Below are 22,771 nucleotides of genomic sequence, written 5' to 3'. Positions count from 1 at the left end.
GGCTTCCAAACTCAGATTCCAATAATTCTTGTTTCTAAATTCTTATCTAAGTATTCCCTATCCAACCATGTCATCCCTTAAGCATGGTTCATGTTCCAGAAAACTCCCAAAATACTCTTGTCCCATATTCTGCCTACAACTCTCCTGTTCATACTAAGTCAGACGATTCATTCATCACTATTCTCACCAACAGTGAACTTCACTGTGCTACACCACATACACCCAGCTATAAATACACCCAGCTACCCTCTCCCTCTCCACACACACTCAACACCCTCAGCCAAGGCAAACACCCCACCCACTCAGTTACTCCGCTCTGCCGGCTACGCGCATAGTGTCGCTTCGCCTTCAGTCCACCCTCCTGGTAAGCACCTCCGCTCCACCACTAGTAGTATCTCAACACCACATGACATAGATTCTACTCAAGACTCTACCCATCCATATATCGCTATTTTGACCACTATACTAAATATTTGTTGGTATACTTGCTTGTTTGTATGTTTGCTTGTTCATGTTGCATAGTTATCAGAGCGTTTGTGCCGTCTCGTGGAGGCCAGATCTGCAAGTCTATGCCAGGCAGTGGAGCTAGAAGCCAGTTCCGGGAGCTCCCCTTCTCCCTTCGCCGAATAAGCACGGCAAGCTCATTGGATCCCTTTGATGCATAAATTACCTATGATTTTTCAACCACAACCCTCAGCCTATTATTTTATGCATGATATGATTTTTGAGACAAGTTATTATGGCCACCCAGCCGCTTGCCGCAATCAATCCCTAATATATTTGTTACAAATGATTTAAGGAAAGGTGTGAGTTTTCAAAAGAAAATGCTTTTCAAAATGTGTATGATGAAGGGTTTTCACCCTTATCACCTTTGAGTAGGGATGATCAGGGACTCCCTGGTTTAGGGGAGGGCCTAAGGTGATGGCTCAGCTGGTTTAGGTGTGAGCAGAAGGATTGTCCCCTCATATAAGGACTGGTTTGTCATCCTTCACTACCTGTACTCATGATAAGTACAACCACTCGAGACTGTGTGGGCAGTCACTCAATCTGAACTCGTACGGTCCAACCCTAGGGTTATGAAGGCTGGGGAGCACCGGGAGGATAAGGAGGGGGGATGTTTTGTCTGGTTTGGGCATGGCGGTGGCCTAACTCCTTCCGGTATAACCGTTAAGGTTAGGACGTGCGAGTAAAGAAAGATATTCGGATTCGGGTCTCACTAGCTATGAGATCGTAGAGCCGTACTGGTGGGTAAAGTGTACACCTCTGCGCAGAGTTTGAAAACCTATTCGAATAGTCCGTGTCCACTAGAATGGACGAGTCTAGTCTGGTATGACAATTAGTGTTTTGTTTTCAAAAAAGGGTGCGTTTGAGAAAAGTGGTTTTTAAAAGGTCCAGCGGTTGAGCCGTGAGCTATGGTGGACGGGAAGCCCAGTAGCTGTTTTTGAAAATGAAAACCAGTGGAAAACTGCTGAGATACCTAGATGGTTTAGTCCAGGGGATTTTATTCTATATTGAAAAACTTCCCACTCCTTTGGGAGAGGATGTGCTTTGAAAAATACAAAATGTTTTACAAAACAACCCTGCATAAAATATTGTTGTTTCTACAAAATATCCTGAGCTCCACATATTCCATGCATTATATCTGATTTCTCCATTCCGCGGGTGAAGGTGGGCTGCTGAGTACGTTTGTACTCACCCTTGCTTATTTGTTGTTTTTTCAGAAAAAGGAGATCGGGTAAGAGTTACGACTGTTCCCAACCTTGCATGTGGCTGTTGGACCGCTGATTTGCTTCGCTGCGTATATCGGGCTGCTTCAGCCCCACTCTGATGATATGTCCCGAGTTGTGGACCAACTCTTAAAGTTGATCGCCACCTTTATAGGTTTGTCTCGTTTAGGCAGATCTAGAATCATCTGTTGTATAAATGTGTTTACTAGCCTCCTGGGACTAGTAATTGTATCACATTTGAGTCTCAAAGGATTGGGGCGCTTCACCTAAGGACCGATTTGTCATCACTCCTTACCTATACTCTTATCAAGTACAACCACTCGAGACTGTATGGGCAGTCACTCAATCTGAACTTGTACAGTCCGAACCCCAGGGTTATGATGGCTGGGGAGCACCGGGAGGATAAGGAAGGGGAATGTTTTGTCCGGTTTGGGCATGGTGGTGGCCTGACTCCTTTCGGTATAATCGTTAAGGTAAGGACGTGCATGGAAAGAGAGAGTTTCGGCATTCGAATCTCACGACGGTGAGATTGCAGAAACCAGACTATTGGGTAAAGTGTACACCTCTGCGCAGAGTTTGAAAACCTATTCGAATAGTCCGCGTCCATGGAAATGGATGAGTCATGGCATGGATTTGACAATTAGTGTTTTGTTTTCCAAAAAAATGCTTTTGAAAAGTGGTTTTAAAAAGGTCCGGCGGTTGAGCCGTGAGATATGGTGGACGGGAAGTCCAGTAGCTGTTTTTGAAAATGAAAACCAGTGGGAAACTGCTGAGATACGTGTATGGTTTAGTCTAGGGGATTTTGTTCTATATTGAAAAACTTCCTGGTGAGAGGATGTGCTTTGAAAAATACAAAATGTTTTACAAAATAACCCTGCATAAATATCGCTCTTTCTGCAAAATATCCTGAGCTCCACATATTCCATGCATTATATCTAATTTCCCCATTCCGCGGGTGAAGGTGGGCTGCTGAGTACGTAAGTACTCACCCTTGCCATTTGTTGTTTTTCAGAGAAGGAGATCGTTGATCGGGTAAGAGTTATGCATGTTCCCAACCTTGCATGTGGTTGTTGGACTACTGATTTGCTTCGCTGCGTATATCGGGCTGCTTCCGCCCCACTCTAATGATATGTCCCGAGTTGTGGACCAACTCTTAAAGTTGATCGCCACCTTTATAGGTTTGTCTCGTTTAAGCAGATCTGGAATCATCTGATGTATAAATGTGTTTACTAGCCTCCTGGGACTAGTAATTGTATCACATTTGAGTCCTAGTGGATTGGGGCGCTTCATCCTATCGGACTAAACTTTTCCCCCAACTAAATTAACCCTTCAAGGTGGAATCATTGGTTCTATGGGGATGTTATGTGCTTCCACCCAAGATGTAGAAACAAAATAATGTGTGGCATCAGTGTCAAATAATACTTTTGCTGGATGGGATTCGACTGAAAACATACCTACTGCCACGTCCTAAGCATCCTGGATTGCTTCGGCTTCTAGGTGGTTCACCTTTCCACGGTTGCAAGCCTGACCATGGCCTCCTGGTGCTTGCTATGGTGCTCCTTATCTTGCTGGAGTATTGACTGCTGGTGACTGCTGAGTTGCCTTCTTTGGGTTGTGCTTCGCCCAGTGGTTTTGTTCCCCACAATAGAAGCACACGCGGCCTCCTACTTGCGCTGGGCTGCTTGGTTGTTCTGGTTGGTTGCTGGAGCAGGAAGGCGAGCTGCTTGGTTATTTTGACGCTGGTACTGAATTCCACCTTGTTGGTTGTTCTGACGATACTGCTGCTGCTGCTGAGGAAATTGCCTCTGGTACTGGTGCTGGTGCTGACGCTGATGCTGGTGACCTTAAGGGTGACCTTGCTTGAAGTGCTGGGGTGGGTTGCCTGAGTAGCAGGAACGACTACTACTCCTAGCTTGAGATCCACCAATCTTGCGTTTCTTGTCCTCCATTTCCCGGCGCTTCCTTTCAGTCATGATTGCTCTGTCGATCAAATAATGGAAGATGGGGAAAGTGTGGTTCATCAGCTGATAGTGAAGGGGGTCAACCAAACCTCTCAGAAAACGGTACTGCCTCTTAGCATCCGTGTTGATATCTTCTGATGCATAACGTGACAACTGCAGAAACTTGTGTCTGTACTCACTTACAGACAGGGGACCTTTCTTCAAAGCTAGAAATTCCTCCTTCCTTACTATCATTAGTTCTTCAGGCACATGATAATGATGAAAGTTGTCCCTAAACTACTCCTAGGTGATGGCTTCAGGTCGGCATGGTTGGCGAGATAAGACTCCCACCAGGACTGTGTTGCTCCCCTTAGCATACGGGAACCATACAGAACCTTCTCGCGATCGTTGCACTGAGCAGTGTGCAACTCACGCTCCATAGTACTGAAAGTCGCCTAGAGGAGGGGTCAATAGGCGGAATCTGAAAATTATAAACTTAAGCACAACTACAAGTCGGGGTTAGCGTTAGAAATATAAACGAGTCCAAAAGAGAGGGCAAAAAACAAATCACAAGCAAATGAAGAGTGAGACACGGTGATTTGTTTTACCGAGGTTCGGTTCTTGCAAACCTACTCCCCGTTGAGGTGGTCACAAAGACCGGGTCTCTTTCAACCCTTTCCCTCTCTCAAACAGTCACTTAGACCGAGTGAGCTTCTCTTCTCGATCACTTGGGACACTAAGTCCCCACAAGGATCACCACACAATTGGTGTCTCTTGCCTTGATTACAATTGAGTTGGGAACAAGAAAGAAAGAAGAAGAAAAGTGATCCAAGCACAAGAACTCAAATGAACACAAATGTCACTCTCTCTAGTCACTATTTGATTGGAATGAACTTTGGACTTGGGAGAGGATTTGATCTCTTGTTTGTGTCTTGAAATGAAGTCTAGAGCTCTTGTATTGAATGCAATGGCTGAAAACTTGGATGCTTTGAATGTGTGGTGGTTGGGGTATTTATAGCCCCAACCACCAAAGTGGTCGTTGGGGATGGCTGCTGTCGTATGGCGTACCGAACAGTCTGGTGCGCCACCGGACACTGTCCGGTGCGCCAGCCACGTCACCCAACTATTGGGGTTCGACCGTTGGAGCTCTGGCAAGTGGGGCCACCGGACAGTCCGGTGGTGCACTGGACAGGTCCTGTTCACTGTCTGGTGCGCCTTCTGGCGCTGCTCTGACTTCTACACGCGCACGCGCGCACTGTTTACTTTCACTGTTCATTTGCAGACGACCGTTGGCGCGAAGTAGCCGTTACTCCGCTGGCACACCGGACAGTCCGGTGAATTATAGCGGAGCGGCTCCCCGAATTCTCGAAGCTGGCAAGTTTGGGTTGAACCTCCCTGGTGCACCAAACAGTGTCCGGTGGTGCACCGGACAGTCCGGTGCGCCAGACCAGGGATGCCTTCGGTATACTTTGCTCCTTTGTTTTGAACCCTTTCTTTTGACTTTGTATTGGTTTGTTGTGAACCTTTGGCACCTGTAGAACTCATAATCTAGAACAAACTAGTTAGTCCAATAATTTGTATTGGGCAATTCAACCACCAATAATTCATATAGGAAAAGGTTTGACCCTATTTCCCTTTCAATCTCCCCCTTTTTGGTGATTGATGCCAACACAAACCAAAGCAAATATAAAAGTGCAGAATTGAACTAGTTTGCATAAGGTAAGTGCAAAGGTTGCTTGGAATGAAACCAATAAAATTATTTCAATAGATATGCATGGATTGTTTTCTTCTTATTTAAAATTTTGGACCACATTTGCACCACGAGTTTTGTTTTTGCAAATTCTTTTGTAAATTCTTTTCAAAATACTTTTTGCAAATAGTCAAAGGTATATGAATAAGTTTGAAAGAAGCATTTTCAAGATTTGAAGTTTCCTCCCCCTGTTTCAAATGCTTTTCCTTTAAACAAAACTCCCCCTGAATAAAATTTCTCCTCCTAGTGTTCTAGAGGGTTTTACAAATTTTTGAAGATGCTAGAACTTCCTCCCCCTTCTAAACACAATAAGATATCAATTTGAAAAAGCTTCATTTTTAAAATTCGGTGGTGGTGCAGTCCTTTTGCTTTGGGCTCATACTTTCTCCCCCTTTGGCATGAATCGCCAAAAACGGATACTTGTGAGTGAAATACAAGCCCTTTTACTTTCTCCCCAATGGCAAACAAGTAAATAAGAGTGAAGATTATACCAAAGTAGAGAATGATGTGGAATACCGACAAATATCAATGGAGTTGAGTGGAAGCGTCGTCTTTGCCGAATACACCATTTCCCTTTCAATTCTATGACTAAGCATGAGAATACACTTGAAAACACATTAGTCATAGACATAAAAGAGATATGATCAAAGGTATATAAATGAGCTATGTGTGCAAAGTATCAATCAAAATTCCTAGAATCAAGAATATTTAGCTCATTCCTAAGTTTGGTAAATGTTTTCTCATCTAGTGGCTTGGTAAAGATATCGGCCAATTGATCTTTGGTATTTATATAGGCTATCTCGATATCCCCCTTTTTGTTGGTGATCTCTCAAAAAGTGATACCGAATGGCTATGTGCTTAGTGCGGCTGTGCTCAACAGGATTATCCGCCATGCGGATTGCACTCTCATTATCACATAGGAGAGGGACTTTGCTAAATTTGTAGCCATAGTCCCTAAGGGTTTGACTCATCCAAAGCAATTGCGCGCAACAATGGCCTGCGGCAATGTACTCGGCTTCGATGGTAGAAAGAGCTACTGAGTTTTGTTTCTTTGAAGCCCAAGACACCAGGGATCTCCCCAGAAACTGACAAGTCCCTGATGTGCTCTTCCTATCAATTTTACACCCTGCCCAATCAGCATCGGAATATCCTAATAAATCAAATGAGGATCCCTTGGGGTACCAAAGACCAAACTTAGGTGTATGAACTAGATATCTCAAGATTCTCTTCACGGCCCTAAGGTGAACTTCCTTAGGATCGGCTTGAAATCTTGCACACATGCATACAGAAAGCATAATGTCCGGTCGAGATGCACATAAATAGAGTAAAGATCCTATCATCGACCGGTATACCTTTTGATCTACGGATTTACCTCCCGTGTCGAGGTCGAGATGCCCATTGGTTCCCATGGGTGTCTTGATGGGCTTGGCATCCTTCATTCCAAACTTGGTGAGTATATCTTGAATGTACTTTGTTTGGCTGATGAAGGTGCCCTATTGGAGTTGCTTGACTTGGAATCCTAGAAAAAACTTCAACTCCCCCATCATAGACATCTCGAATTTTTGTATCATGATCCTACTAAACTCTTCACAAATAAATTTGTTAGCAGACCCAAATATGATATCATCAACATAAATTTGGAATACAAACAAATCATTTTCAATTGTTTTAGTAAAGAGAGTAGGATCGGCCTTGCTGCCTTTGAAGCCATTAGTGATAAGAAAATCTCTTAGGCATTCATACCATGCTCTTGGGGCTTGCTTGAGCCCATAAAGCGCCTTAGAGAGTTTATAAACATGGTTAGGGTACTCACTATCTTCAAAGCCTGGAGGTTGCTCAACATAGACCTCTTCCTTGATTGGTCCATTGAGGAAGGCATTCTTCACGTCCATTTGATAAAGCTTAAAGCTACGGTAAGTAGCATAGGCAAGTAATATACAAATTGACTTAAGCCTAGCTACGGTTGCATAGGTTTCACCAAAATCCAAACCTTCGACTTGTGAATACCCTTTGGCCACAAGTCGTGCCTTGTTCCTTGTCACCACACCATGCTCATCTTGTTTGTTGCGGAAGACCCACTTGGTTCCTACAACATTTTGATTAGGACGTGGAACTAAATGCCATACCTCATTCCTCGTGAAGTTGTTGAGCTCCTCTTGCATCGCCAGCACCCAATCTGAATCTTGAAGTGCTTCCTCTACCCTGTTTGGCTCAATAGAGGAAACAAAAGAGTAATGTTCACAAAAATGAGCAACACGAGATTGAGTGGTTACCCCTTATGAATATCATCGAGGATGGTGTTCACGGGGTGATCTCGTTGGATTGCTTGGTGGACTCTTGGGTGTGACGGCCTTTGATCTTGTTCATCTTCCTTGTCTTGATCATTGGCATCTCCCCTTCATCATTGTCCTCCTCTTGAGGTGACTCATCTTCTTGACCTTCTCCTTCATCATCTTGAGCCTCATCCTCATCTTGAGTTGGTGGAGATGCTTGCATGGAGGAAGATGGTTGATCTTGTGCTTGTGGAGGCTCTTCGGATTCCTTAGGATACACATCCCCAATGGACATGTTCCTTAGCGCGATGCATGGAGCCTCTTCATCATCTAGCTCATCAAGATCAACTTGCTCTACTTGAGAGCCGTTAGTCTCATCAAACACAACGTCACATGAGACTTCAACTAGTCCAGTGGACTTGTTAAAGACTCTATATGCCCTTGTGTTTGAGTCATAACCAAGTAAAAAGCCTTCTACAGCCTTAGGAGCAAATTTAGAATTTCTACCTCTTTTAATAAGAATAAAGCATTTGCTACCAAAGACTCTAAAATATGAAACATTGGGCTTTTTACCGGTGAGGAGTTCATATGATGTCTTCTTGAGGATTCGGTGTAGATATAACTGGTTGATGGCGTAACAAGCGGTGTTGACCGCCTCGGCCCAAAACCGATCCGAAGTCTTGTATTCATCAAGCATGGTCCTTGCCATGTCCAATAGAGTTCTATTCTTCCTCTCTACAACACCATTTTGTTGTGGCGTGTTGGGAGAAGAGAACTCATGCTTGATGCCCTCCTCCTCAAGAAAGCCTTCAATTTGAGAGTTCTTGAACTCTGTACCGTTGTCGCTTCTTATTTTCTTAATCCTCAAGCCGAACTCATTTTAAGCTCGTCTCAAGAATCCTTTCAAAGTCTCTTGGGTTTGAGATTTTTCCTGCAAAAAGAATACCCAAGTGAAGCGAGAATAATCATCCACAATAACTATACAGTACTTACTCCCACCGATGCTTATGTAAGCTATCGGGCCGAATAGGTCCATATGGAGTAGCTCTAGTGGCCTGTTAGTCGTCATGATGTTCTTGTGTGGATGATGAACACCAACTTGCTTCCCTGCTTAACATGCGCTACAAATCCTGTCTTTCTCAAAGTGAACATTGGTTAGTCCCAAAATGTGCTCTCCCTTTAGAAGCTTGTGAAGATTCTTCATCCCAACATGGGCTAGTCGGCGGTGCCAGAGCCAACCCATGTTAGTCTTAGCAATTAAGCAAGTATCGAGTTCAGCTCTATTAAAATCAACTAAGTATAGCTAACCCTCTAATACTCCCTTAAAAGCTACTGAATCATCACTTTTTCTAAAGACAGTAACACATGTATCTGTAAAAAGACAGTTGTAACCCATTTTGCATAATTGAGAAATAGAAAGCAAATTGTAATCTAATGAATCTACAAGAAAAACATTGGAAATAGAGTGGTCAGGTGATATAGCAATTTTACCCAATCCTTTGACCAAACCTTGATTTCCATCCCCGAATGTGATAGCTCTTTGGGGATCTTGGTTTTTCTCGTAGGAGGAGAACATTCTTTTCTCCCCAGTCATGTGGTTTGTGCACCCGCTGTCGATGATCCAACTTGAGCCCCCGGATGCATAAACCTATAAAACAAATTTAGGCCTTGTTCTTAGGTACCTAAACGGTCTTGGGTCCTTTTACATTAGAAACAAGTACCTTGGGTACCCAAACACAAGTCTTGGAGCCCTTGTCTTTGCCCCTAACATATTTGGCAACTACTTTGCCTGATTTGTTAGTAAGCACATATGAAGCATCAAAAGTCTTAAATGATATGTTATGATCATTGCAATAGGAGTTTTCTTCTTAGGCATTTTAACATGTGTAGAACGCCTAGAGCTAGAAGCCTCATTCTTATAAATAAAAGCATGGTGAGGAACAGAATGAGTCTTCTTTGCATGAATTTTCCTAATCTTATCCTCAAGATAACCAGCAGGATACAAAATATAACCCTCGTTATCCTGAGGCATGGGAGCTTTGCCCTTAACAAAATTGGACAATCTTTTAGGAGGGGCATTAAGCTTGACATTGTCTCCCTGTTGGAAGCCAATGCCATCTTTAATGCCAGGGTGTCTCCCATTATAAAGCATGCTACGAGCAAATTTAAATTTCTCATTTTCTAGTTCATGCTCGGCAATTTTAGCATCTAATTTAGCTATATGATCATTTTGTTGTTTAATCATAGCAAGGTGATCATGAATAGCATCAATGTTAATATATCTACATCTAGTACAAATAGAAACATGATCAACGCTAGATGTAGAGGGTTTGCAATCATTTAATTCAACAATCTTAGCATGTAAAATAGCATTCTTATCTCTAAGATTGGAAATAGAAGCATTGCAAACATCTAAGTCTTTAGCCTTAGCAATTAATTTTTCATTCTCTTCATAAGGCTAGCAAGAGATTCATTCAACATGTCAATCTTAGCAATTAAGCTAGCATTATCATTTCTAAGATTGACCATTGAATCATCACAAACATTTGATTCCTTAGCAATTAATTTTGCATTTTCATTTTTAAGGCTAGAAATAATGTCATGGCAAGTGCTAAGCTCACTAGTTAATTTTTCATTTTTCTCTACCTCCTGAGCATAAGCATTTTTAGTCTTAACATGCTTTTTGTTTTCCTTAAGGAAGTCCTCTTGGCTATCCAAGAGTTCATCCTTCTCATGAATAGCACTAATTAATTCATTCAATTTCTCTTTTTGTTGCATGTTAAGATTGGCAAAAAGAGTAAACAAAACATCCTCATCATCACTAGAGTTGGTCTCATCACTAGATGTTGCATACTTAGTGGAGGATCTAGATTTTACCTTCTTCTTCTTGCCGTCCTTTGCCATGAGGCACTTGTGGCCGACGTTGGGGAAGAGAAGACCTTTGTTGACGGCGATATTGGCGGCGTCCTCGTCGGAGGAGGAGTCAGTGGAGCTCTCGTCGGAGTCCCACTCCCGGCAAACATGGGCATCGCCGCCCTTCTTCTTGTAATATCTCTTCTTCTCATTTTTCTTCCCCCTCTTGTCATTATCCCTGTCACTATCACTAGACAAAGGACATTTAGCGATAAAATGATCGGGCTTACCACATGTGTAGCAAACCTTCTTGGAGTGGGGCTTGTAATCCTTCCCCCTCCTTTGCTTGAGGATTTGGCGGAAGCTCTTGATGATGAGCGTCATTTCCTCGTTGTCGAGCTTGGAGGCGTCAATGGGGATGGGGACCCTACTTGGTGTAGAGTCTTCTTTCTTCTCCTCCGTTGCCTTGAATGCAACGGGTTGTGCCTCGGGTATGGAGGAGGAGGCGCCTTGCTCGATGATCTTTTTGGAGCCTTTGATCATCAACTCAAAGCTCACAAATTTTCCTATCACTTCCTCGGGAGACATTAGTTTATATCTAGGATCACCACGAATTAATTGAACTTGAGTAGAGTTAAGAAATACGAGTGATCTTAGAATAACCTTGACCATCTCATGGTCATCCCATTTGGTGCTCCCGAGGTTGCGCACTTGGTTCACCAAGGTTTTTAGCCGGTTGTACATGGCTTGCGGGTCTTCTCCTTGGTTAAGCATAAAACGATCGAGCTCCCCCTCGATCGTTTCCCTCTTGGTGATCTTGGTCACCTCGTCTCGTTCGTGCGCGGTCTTGAGCACATCCCAAATCTCTTTGGCGCTCTTCAACCCTTGCACCTTGTTATACTCCTCTCGACTTAGAGAGGCGATGAGTATAGTGGTGGCTTGGGAGTTGAAGTGCCGGATTTGGGCAACCTCGTCTGAATCATAATTTTCATCCCCTGGCGATGGTACTTGTACTCCAATCTCAACATCATCCCAAATACTAGTGTGGAGTGAGGTTAGATGGTGCCTCATTTTATCACTCCACATATTATAATCTTCACCATCAAACATAGGTGGTTTGCCTAATGGGACGAAAAGTAAAGGAGTATGTTTTGAAATACGAGGGTAGCGTAGGGGGATCTTACTAAACTTCTTGCGCTCATGGCGCTTAGAAGTTATGGACGGCGCGTCAGAGCCGGAGGTGGATGGCGACGAAGAGTCGGTCTCATAGTAGACCACCTTCTTCATCTTCTTTTTCTTGTCGACACTCCGATGCGACTTGTGAGGAGGTGATTCCTCCTTCTTCTTGTTGTGGGACTCTCCCGATGGAGCCTTCTCGTGGCTTGTAGTGGGCTTCTCGCTGGTCACCATCTCCTTCTTGGCGTGACCTCCCGACATCACTTCGAGCGATTAGGCTCTAATGAAGCACCGGGCTCTGATACCAATTGAAAGTCACCTAGAGGGGGGGTGAATAGGCGGAATCTAAAAATTATAAACTTAAGCACAACTACAAGCCGGGGTTAGCGTTAGAAATATAAACGAGTCCAAAAGATAGGGCGAAAAACAAATCACAAGCAAATGAAGAGTGAGACACGGTGATTTGTTTTACTAAGGTTCGGTTCTTGCAAACCTACTCCCTGTTGAGGTGGTCACAAAGACCGGGTCTCTTTCAACCCTTTCCCTCTCTCAAACGGTCACTTAGTCCGAGTGAGCTTCTCTTCTCAATCACTTGGGACACTAAGTCCCCACAAGGATCACCACACAATTGGTGTCTCTTGCCTTGATTACAATTGAGTTGGGAACAAGAAAGAAAGAAGAAGAAAAGCGATCCAAGCACAAGAACTCAAATGAACACAAATGTCACTCTCTCTAGTCACTATTTGATTGGAATGAACTTTGGACTTGGGAGAGGATTTGATCTCTTGTTTGTGTCTTGGAATAAAGTCTAGAGCTCTTGTATTGAATGCAATGGCTGAAAACTTGGATGCCTTGAATGTGTGGTGGTTGGGGATGGCTGCTGTCGTATGGCGCACCGGACAGTCCGGTGCGCCACCGGACACTGTCCGGTGCGCCAGCCACGTCACTCAACCGTTGGGGTTCGACCGTTGGAGCTCTGACAAGTGGGGCCACTGGATAGTCCGGTGGTGCACCAGACATGTCCTGTTTACTGTCCGGTGCGCCTTCTGGCGCTGCTCTGACTTCTGCGCGCGCAGGCGCGCACTGTTTACTTTCACTGTTCATTTGCAGATGATCGTTGGCGCGAAGTAGCCGTTGCTCCACTGGCACACCGGATAGTCCGGTGAATTATAGCGGAGCGGCTCCCCGAATTCCCGAAGCTGGCAAGTTTGGGTTGAACCTCCCTGGTGCACCGGACACTGTCCGGTGGTGCACCGGACAGTCCGGTGCGCTAGACCAGGGCTGCCTTCGGTATACTTTGCTCCTTTGTTTTGAACCCTTTCTTTTAACTTTGTATTGGTTTGTTGTGAACCTTTGGCACCTGTAGAACTCATAATCTAGAACAAACTAGTTAGTCTAATAATTTGTGTTGGGCAATTCAACCACCAATAATTCATATAGAAAAAGGTTTGACCCTATTTCCCTTTCAAGTACGCAACCAATCTTCAGCGTCCATGGGATCAGCAGAGTGGGTAAAGACACGGGGATGGCCCCTCATGAATTCTGCCCGTTTATCTCTAGGCACCTGAGGCATCTGAACTTGCACTTGAGGCTGAGGTGGGGGTGGCTGCTGCTGCACCTGCTGCATTGCTGTTAGGGTCTGACCAATTATTTGGACTGCTTGGGTCTGCATCAAGAACATCTACTCAACTGTCATCGGGGGTGGCGGTGGCAACTGCTGCTGCTGAGCTACCTCCTCCTAGGGCGCTTGCTGTTCTGGCTGAGCACGCCTTGCACCTCTGTGTCTGTTCTTAGACATCTGTAGAAAGCACACACACACATCAGATCTGACTCTGCAGTCTTTCAGCATAAGAAAAGATATATGGAAATCTTCATAGCACTAAATAATTGATCATCTTCACTGACAACTTCTCAGATAAAGAGGAAAGTTGAAATAAAGGGGTTACCCAACTAAATAACTGATTTTATTAATAACTACACCAAGTTGCAGGGGATACCCACACCTTGGTGACAATCACTACAAAGATCCAACTTCATTACATGTTCATCACGATAAGCATCCAACATATGATAAGTAAACTAATTCTAACTAAGACTGACTAAGACTAAGACACTGAATTAAGCATTATTACAGACTCCAACTCCGTCGATCTATGGGTCCAAATCTATCTGGGTCCTGCAGTCAGGGGTACTAGAGTCGAAGTGACCACGGGGCGGTGAACGGTAAGGGTGCTGAATCCCGACAGGGACGGGAGAACCACCATCCAGATAGTGGCGTGTTGCGCACTCAGCACGCAATTCTGCAACCTCTGCCCGAACCTTGCCCAACTTGTCAAGGGCATGATCCAGCTCGGTGTTGCACACGGTGACCAAGTTGACCATGTTGTTCAGCCTAGGATTGCCTTCACCAATAGGAGAGACAATCCCACCTCCAGCACTGCCGGTCGAACGACGAGGGTAGTACTTTAGGTCAAGGCCATCAGCTACCCCGCTGAACAACAAACAATACTGCGAAAGTGCACGTCGTGCTGCATATTGCATGGTCCTCGGCAGTATCCCTCTCAGTGATAGAATAGTGCTCTGAGAAGGCCTCTGCACCCCGGAGATCATTGTCCGGACGGCGCACCAAGCAAGTAGCCTCCCACTGGTCCGGGTATAACCCACGACGATGCTGGTAGACTATACAACGGTACTCGATGGACCAAGTGTGTCGGTCGAAGGTCCGACGCAGCAAGGGGTCGAGAGTGTCGTGGAAGTGACACCCACGAGAGGCGTCATGAGTGATGGGTCTAGTGATCCATCCCTCTGACTCTTGCTCCTCCGAGAGCTCTGCGCTGTGGCTCGAACTGCCACCGGCGTCGTCGTTGTCTCCGTCTCCGTCAGGGTCTCCTCCAGCAGCCGGGATGCCCTGTGGTGGTGCAGGGGCATCTCAGGCTGAGGTGCAGGGGAAGGCTACCTCCCAGACTCCACCTCATGCTGAGGCGAGGGGGAAGAATCCTGCTGCTCCTGCTCCTAGCGTCGGCGCTCCTGCTCCTCGTGCAGGCGACGATGTAGTCTCTCCAGGTGACTGGACTCATTTTGAGCTCTCCTTAGGAAGTGCTTGAGGGTCCCTTGGGTTTCAGATTTATCCTGCAAAAAGAATACCCAAGTGAAGCGGGAAAAATCATCAACAATTACTAAACCATACTTACTTCCCCCGATGCTTAGGTAGGCGACGGGTCCGAAGAGGTCCATATGCAACAGCTCCAGGGGTCCCGACGTAGTCATCACGTTCTTGATGTGATGAGCACTTCCTACTTGTTTACCTGCTTGACAAGCTGCACAAGGTCTATCTTTTTCGAAATGCACGTTAGTTAGACCTATCACGTGTTCTCCCTTTAGAAGCTTGTGAAGGTTCTTCATCCCCACATGTGCTAAACGGCGATGCCACAGCCAGCCCATGCAAGTCTTAGCAATTAAGCATGCATCTAGACCGGCCTCCTCTTTTGCAAAATCAACTAAATAAAGTTTGTCGTCTAGTACACCCTTAAAAGCTAGTGAACCATCACACCTTCTAAAGACAGACACATCTACATTTGTGAATGAACAATTATATCCCATATTGCATAATTGACTAACGGATAACAAATTATATCCAAGTGACTCAACTAAAAACACATTAGAAATAGAGTGCTCGGATGAAATAGCAATCTTCCCTAACCCTTTCACCTTGCCTTGGTTCCCATCACCGAATATGATTGAATCTTGGGAATCCTTGTAGGAGGTGAACATCTTCTTCTCCCCTGTCATATGGTTTGTGCATCCGCTGTCGATAATCCAGCTTGAACCCCCGGATGCATAAACCTGCAAGGCAAATTTAGGCTTGGGTTTTAGGTACCCAACTCTTGTTGGGTCCTACAAGGTTAGTCACAATGGTCTTAGGGACCCAAATGCAAGTTTTATCTCCCTTGCATCTTGCCCCTAATTTCCTAGCAATTACCTTCTTATCCTTTCTACAAATAGCAAAGGAAGCATTGCAAGTATGAAAAATTGTAGAAGGTTCATTCATTACTTTCCTAGGAGCATGAACAATATTTCTTCTAGGCACATGATGAATATTTTTCCTAGGCATATCTCTACCATGCACAACATGGGAACTAGAAGCAGTCATAGCATATGAATCATAAGCACAGGTCCTATACGCATTTCTAGAAAATTTTCTATCACCATAAATGAAAGCATGGTTCTTTTGAACACTATTAGTCATAGAGGCCTTCCCTTTCTCCTTGGCGGGAATGGAAGCCTTATGACTAGTTAAGTTCTTGGCTTCCCTTTTGAAGCCAAGCCCATCCTTAATTGAGGGGTGTCTACCAATCGTGTAGGCATCCCTCGCAAATTTTAGTTTATCAAATTCATTTTTGCTAGTCTTAAGTTGGGCATTAAGACTAGCCACTTCATCATTTAACTTTGCAATAGACACTAGGTGTTCATTACAAGCATCAACATTAAAATCTTTACACCTAGTGCAAATCACAACATGTTCTACACAAGAGTTAGATCTATTTGCTACTTCTAGTTTAGAATTTAAATCATTGTTAACATCTTTTAAACTAGAAATTGTCTCATGGCAAGTAGATAGTTCACAAGAAAGCATTTCATTCCTTTTAACTTCTAAAGCATGAGATTTTTGTGCCTCTACAAATTTATCATGTTCTTCATACAAAAGATCCTCTTGTTTTTCTAAAAGTCTATCCTTTTCATTCAAGGCATCAATCAATTCATTAATCTTATCTATTTTAGTTCTATCCAATCCCTTGAACAAACTAGAGTAATCTATTTCATCATTATCACTAGACTCATCCTCACTTGAAGAAGCATAAGTAGTATTCCGAGTACATACCTTCTTCTCCTTCGCCATGAGGCATGTGTGACGCTCGTTGGGGAAGAGGGCCGATTTGTTGAAGGCGGTGGCGGCGAGTCCTTCATTGTCGGAGTCGGAAGAGGAGCAATCCGAATCCCACTCCTTTTCCAAGATGTGCCTCGCCCTTGGCCTTCTTGTAATTCTTCTTCTTTTCCCTCTTGTTCCCTTGTTCCTGGTCACTATCATTATCGGGACAATTAGCGATAAAATGACCAATCTTACCACATTTGAAGCATGAGCGCTTCCCCTTCGTCTTAGTCTTTTTGGGATGCTCCTTGCGTCCCTTTAGCGCCTCTTGAAGCACTTAATGATGAGGGCCATCTCTTCCTCATTTAGCCCCGCCGCCTCAACTTTTGCCACCTTGCTAGGTAGCGCCTCCTTGCTCCTCGTTGCTTTGAGAGCAATAGTTTGAGGCTCTTGGATTGGACCATTCAGTGCATCATCCACGTATCTAGCTTCCTTGACATCATCCGCCCGCTTACGAATTTTCCAAGTATCTCCTCGGGCGTCATCTTTGTGTACCTAGGATTCTCACGAATATTGTTCACAAGATGAGGATCAAGGACAGTAAAGGACCTTAGCATTAGGCGGACGACGTCGTGGTCCGTCCATCGCGTGCTTCCATAGCTCCTTATTTTGTTGACGAGGGTTTGAGCCTGTTGTACGTTTGGGTTGGCTCCTCCCCCCTTATCATCGCGAATCTCCCGAGTTCGCCCTCCACCAACTCCATCTTGGTGAGCATGGTGACGTCGTTCCCCTCATGAGAGATCTTGAGGGTGTTCTAGATCTGCTTGGCATTGTCCAAGCCGCTCACCTTATGGTACTCGTCCCTGCACAAAGAGGCTAACAACACAGTAGTAGCTTGTGCATTTTTATGAATTTGTTCATTGATAAACATAGGACTATCCGAGCTATCAAATTTCATTCCACTCTCTACTATCTCCCTTATGCTAGGATGGAGAGAGAACAAGTGACTACGCATTTTGTGGCTCCAAAATCCGTAGTCCTCTCCATCAAAGTGAGGAGGTTTACCAAGTGGAATGGAGAGCAAATGAGCATTTGTACTTTGCGGAATATGAGAGTAATCGAAAGAAAAGTTCGAATTGACCGTTTTCTTTTTCTCGTAGTTGTAGTCGTCCTTTTGGGAAGAAGAGGACTCGTCGCTGTCGTCGTAGTAGACGATCTCCTTGATGCGCCTCGTCTTCTTCTTCTTCCCATCTTTTCGCTTGTGGCCCGAGCCCGAGTCGGTAGGCTTGTCGTCTTTCGGCTCGTTGACGAAGGACTCCTTCTCCTTATCATTGATCACAATCCCCTTGCCCTTAGGATCCATCTCTTCGGGCGATTAGTCCCTTCGTGAAGAGAACGGTTCTAATACCAATTGAGAGCACCTAAAGGGGGGGTGAATAGGTGATCCTGTAAAACTTGAAACTTAATGCCACAAAACTTGATTAGGAGTTAGCACAATAATGCTAAGTGGCTAGAGAGGAGTTCTTCCAAAACACAACAACCACAAGAGGATCAACACAGATAGACACAGTGGTTTATCCCGTGGTTCGGCCAAGTACAAAACTTGCCTACTCCATGTTGTGGCGTCCCAACTGACGAGGGTTGCAATCAACCTCTCTCAAGCGGTCCAAAGACCCACTTGAATACCACAGTGTTTTGCTTTGCTTTTCTATATCCCGCTTACGAGGAATCTCCACAACTTGGAGTCTCTCGCCCTTACAAAGATGTTCACAAAGAAGCACGGAGTAAGGGAGGGATGAGCAACTCACACAAGACACAAAAATCACAGCAAATACGCACACACAAGACCCAGACTTGAGCTCAAAAGACTATCACGAGGTTCTCACTAGAACGGAGCTCAAATCACTAAGAATGTCGAACAAGTGCGCAAGAATGAAGTGTGAGTGATCAACAATGCTCAAAGGATGCTTGGTGTACTCCTCCATGCGCCTAGGGGTCCCTTTTATAGCAACAAGGCAGCTAGGAGCCGCTGAGAGCATTCTAGGAAGGCAATTCTTGCCTTCTGTCGCCTGGCGCACCGGACAGTCCGGTGCACCATCGAACACTGTCCGGTGCGGATTCCTTTCCTTATTTGGCGAAGCCGATCGTTGAAGATTCAGAGCCGTTGGCGCACCAGACACTGTCCGGTGCACACCAGACAGTCCGGTGCCCCCTTCTAGCCGTTGGCTCGGCCACGTGTCCCGCGCAGATCGCGCGACCGACCGTTGGCCCAGCCGACCATTGGCTCACCGGACAGTCTGGTGCACCACTGGACAGTCCGGTGATTTATAGCCGTACGGCGTTAATCATCTCCCGAGAGCGACGAGTTCGCCTGTGAATGGCTCACCGGACAGTCCGGTGCACCACCGGACAGTCCGGTGATTTATAGCCGTACACCGCCGTCGAAGTCCCGAGAGCAGCGAGTTCGCTAGAGCCAGCCTGGCGCACCGGACACTGTCCGGTGCACCACCGGACAGTCCGGTGCTCCCAGACTGAGCAGACTTTGGCTGAACAAAGTCATCTCTTTTCCAATTTGATTTCTCCTGTTTCCAGCACTTAGACACAATACATTAGTACTTAAAACAATGTACTAAGTCTAGAAACATACCTTTAGACTTGATTTGCACTTTGTCCATCACTTGGCATAGATTTACACTTAAGCACTTGTGTTGGCACTCAATCACCAAAATACTTAGAAATGGCCCAAGGGCACATTTCCCTTTCAATCTCCCCCTTTTTGGTGATTTATGCCAACACAACAAAAAGCAACTAAAAGGAGTGCAACATCAATACAAATGAGAACTCAAAACTGTTTTGATTCAAAATTGGCATATATGGATCATTCTTTGCCACCACTTGGTTTTGTTTTTGCAAATTAACCTCAATTTCCTATCGCTAAGTCAAACACACTTGTTGGGACATAAAGGGAGTCGTTCCAAGAGAAATTGATCAAAGATTTCAAAAACTCCCCCTTTTTCTCATAATCGACTATTCTCCCCACAAGAGGCCAACTTTTGATAAAAGAGACAACAAGAGAGTTTTGACAAACCAAAAGTTCTATTCTACTATTTTCAAAATTTCTCAAGTGGTAGCTGATCCATTTATTGCTTTGGCCTTATTTTCTCCCCCTTTGGCATCAAGCACCAAAACGGGATCAATTTTGGCCCTAGAACCCCATTGCCTCACCAAAATCTTCAAATAAGAATACGAAGGCAATAAGAGTACATGAGATGAACTTGGAATAAGTTACCCTCTCATCGGAGTGCAGTGGAAGTCTTTCATGGTCCAAGTCCACCTTTTCCCATTCAAACCTCCTTTGAGACTAAGTCAAGCAAACTCAAGCACACGGTTAGTCTCAAAGGGTCAAGTTGTAGCACGTCTCCCCCTAAACATGCGCATCACTTGCAAATGGACTTGTGAGGTCCGGGGAGTGCTTGTACAACTTGAGCACCATAAGTAAACAACAAAATGCATAAGGAGCATGATCAAGGCATAAACACATGTATGCTATAAATCAATCCAAGTTCCGCGAATCTAAGACATTTAGCTCACTACGCAGCCTGCAAAAGGTCTTCTCATCTAGAGGCTTGGCAAAGATATCGGCTAGCTGGTTCTCGGTGCTAATATAGAACACTTCGATATCTCCCTTTTGCTGGTGGTCTCTCAAAAAGTGATGCCGAATGTCAATGTGCTTTGTGCGGCTGTGCTCAACAGGATTGTCCGCTATGCGAATAGCACTCTCATTGTCACATAGGAGTGGGACTTTGCTCAGATTGTAGCCAAAGTCCCGGAGGGTTTGCCTCATCCAAAGTAGTTGCGCGCAACACTGTCCTGCGGCAACATACTCGGCCTCAGCGGTGGATAGGGTAACGGAAGTTTGTTTCTTAGAATTCCATGACACCAGGGACCTTCCTAAGAATTGGCACGTCCCCGATGTACTCTTCCTATCGACCTTACATCCAGCATAGTCAGAATCTGAATATCCAATCAAGTCAAAGGTAGACCCCTTTGGATACCAGATCCCGAAGCAAGGCGTAGCGACTAAATATCTAAGAATTCGCTTCACGGCCACTAAGTGACACTCCTTTGGATCGGATTGAAATCTAGCACACATGCATACGCTGAGCATAATATCCGGTCTACTAGCACATAAATAAAGTAAAGACCCTATCATAGACCGGTATGCCTTTTGATCAACGGACTTACCTCCTTTGTTGAGGTCGGTGTGTCCGTCGGTTCCCATCGGAGTCTTTGCGGGCTTGGCGTCCTTCATCCCAAACCGCTTTAGCAAGTCTTGCGTGTACTTCGTTTTGGAGATGAAGGTGCCTTCCTTGAGTTGCTTCACTTGGAACCTAAGGAAGTAGTTCAACTCGCCCATCATCGACATCTCAAATTTCTGAGTCATCACCCTGCTAAACTCTTCACAAGACTTTTGGTTAGTAGAACCAAATATTATGTCATCGACATAAATTTGGCACACAAATAAGTCACCATCACAAGTCTTAGTGAATAAAGTTGGATTGGCTTTCCCAACCTTGAAAGCATTAGCAATTAAAAAGTCTCTAAGGCATTCATACCATGCTCTTGGGGCTTGCTTAAGTCCATAGAGCGCCTTAGAGAGCTTACACACATGGTCGGGGTACCGTTCATCCTCGAAGCCAGGGGGTTGTTCCACGTACACCTCCTCCTTGATTGGCCCGTTGAGGAAAGCGCTCTTGACATCCATTTGGTACAACCTGAAAGAATGGTGAGCGGCATATGCTAGCAAAATACGAATGGACTCTAGCCTAGCCATAGGAGCAAAAGTTTCCTCAAAGTCCAAACATGCGACTTGGGCATAACCTTTTGCCACAAGTCGAGCCTTGTTCCTTGTCACCACCCCATGCTCGTCTTGTTTGTTGCGAAACACCCACTTGGTTCCCACAACATTTTGCTTGGGACGAGGCACCAGTGTCCAAACTTCATTTCTCTTGAAATTATTGAGCTCCTCCTGCATGGCCAACACCCAGTCCGGATCTAGCAAGGCCTCTTCTACCCTGAAAGGCTCAATAGAAGAGACAAAGGAGTAATGCTCACAAAAATTAACTAATCTAGAACAAGTAGTTACTCCCTTGCTAATATCACCCAAAATTTGGTCGAAGGGATGATTCCTTTGAATCGTCGCTCGAACTTGGGTTGGATGTGGCGGTTGTGCTTCTTCCTCCATCACATGATCATCTTGTGCTCCCCCTTGATCGCACGCCTCCTTTTGATGAACCTGTTCATCATCTTGAGTTGGGGGATGCACCATTGTTGAGGAAGAGGGTTGATCTTGCTCCTTTTGTTCCTGTGGTCGCACGTCTCCAATCGCCATGGTACGAATCGCGTCCGTTGGAACGTCTTCTTCATCTACATCATCAAGATCAACAACTTGCTCTCTTGGAGAGCCATTAGTCTCATCAAATACAACGTCGCTAGATACTTCAACCAAACCCGATGATTTGTTGAAGACCCTATACGCCTTTGTATTTGAGTCATAACCTAGTAAAAACCCTTCTACAGCTTTGGGAGCAAATTTAGAATTTCTACCTTTCTTCACAAGAATATAACACTTGCTCCCAAATACACGAAAGTAAGACACATTGGGTTTGTTACCAGTTACAAGCTCATACGAAGTCTTCTTGAGGAGGCGGTGAAGGTAGACCCGGTTGATGGCGTGGCAAGCCGTGTTCACGGCTTCCGACCAAAACCGCTCGGGGGTCTTGAACTCTCCAAGCATCGTCCTTGCCATATCGATGAGCGTCCTGTTCTTCCTCTCTACCACACCATTTTGTTGTGGTGTGTAGGGAGCAGAGAACTCGTGCTTGATCCCTTCCTCCTCAAGGTACTCCTCTACTTGGAGGTTCTTGAATTCGGACCCGTTGTCGCTCCTTATCTTCTTCACCTTGAGCTCAAACTCATTTTGAGCTCTCCTTAGGAAGTGCTTGAGGGTCCCTTGGGTTTCAGATTTATCCTGCAAAAAGAATACCCAAGTGAAGCGGGAAAAATCATCAACAATTACTAAACCATACTTACTTCCCCCGATGCTTAGGTAGGCGACGGGTCCGAAGAGGTCCATATGCAACAGCTCCAGCGGTCTCGACGTAGTCATCACGTTCTTGATGTGA

This window comes from Zea mays, chromosome 7 (assembly GCF_902167145.1).
Source record: "Zea mays cultivar B73 chromosome 7, Zm-B73-REFERENCE-NAM-5.0, whole genome shotgun sequence".
Taxonomy (NCBI): Eukaryota; Viridiplantae; Streptophyta; class Magnoliopsida; order Poales; family Poaceae; genus Zea; species Zea mays.
This window is presented reverse-complemented; position numbering follows the sequence as displayed.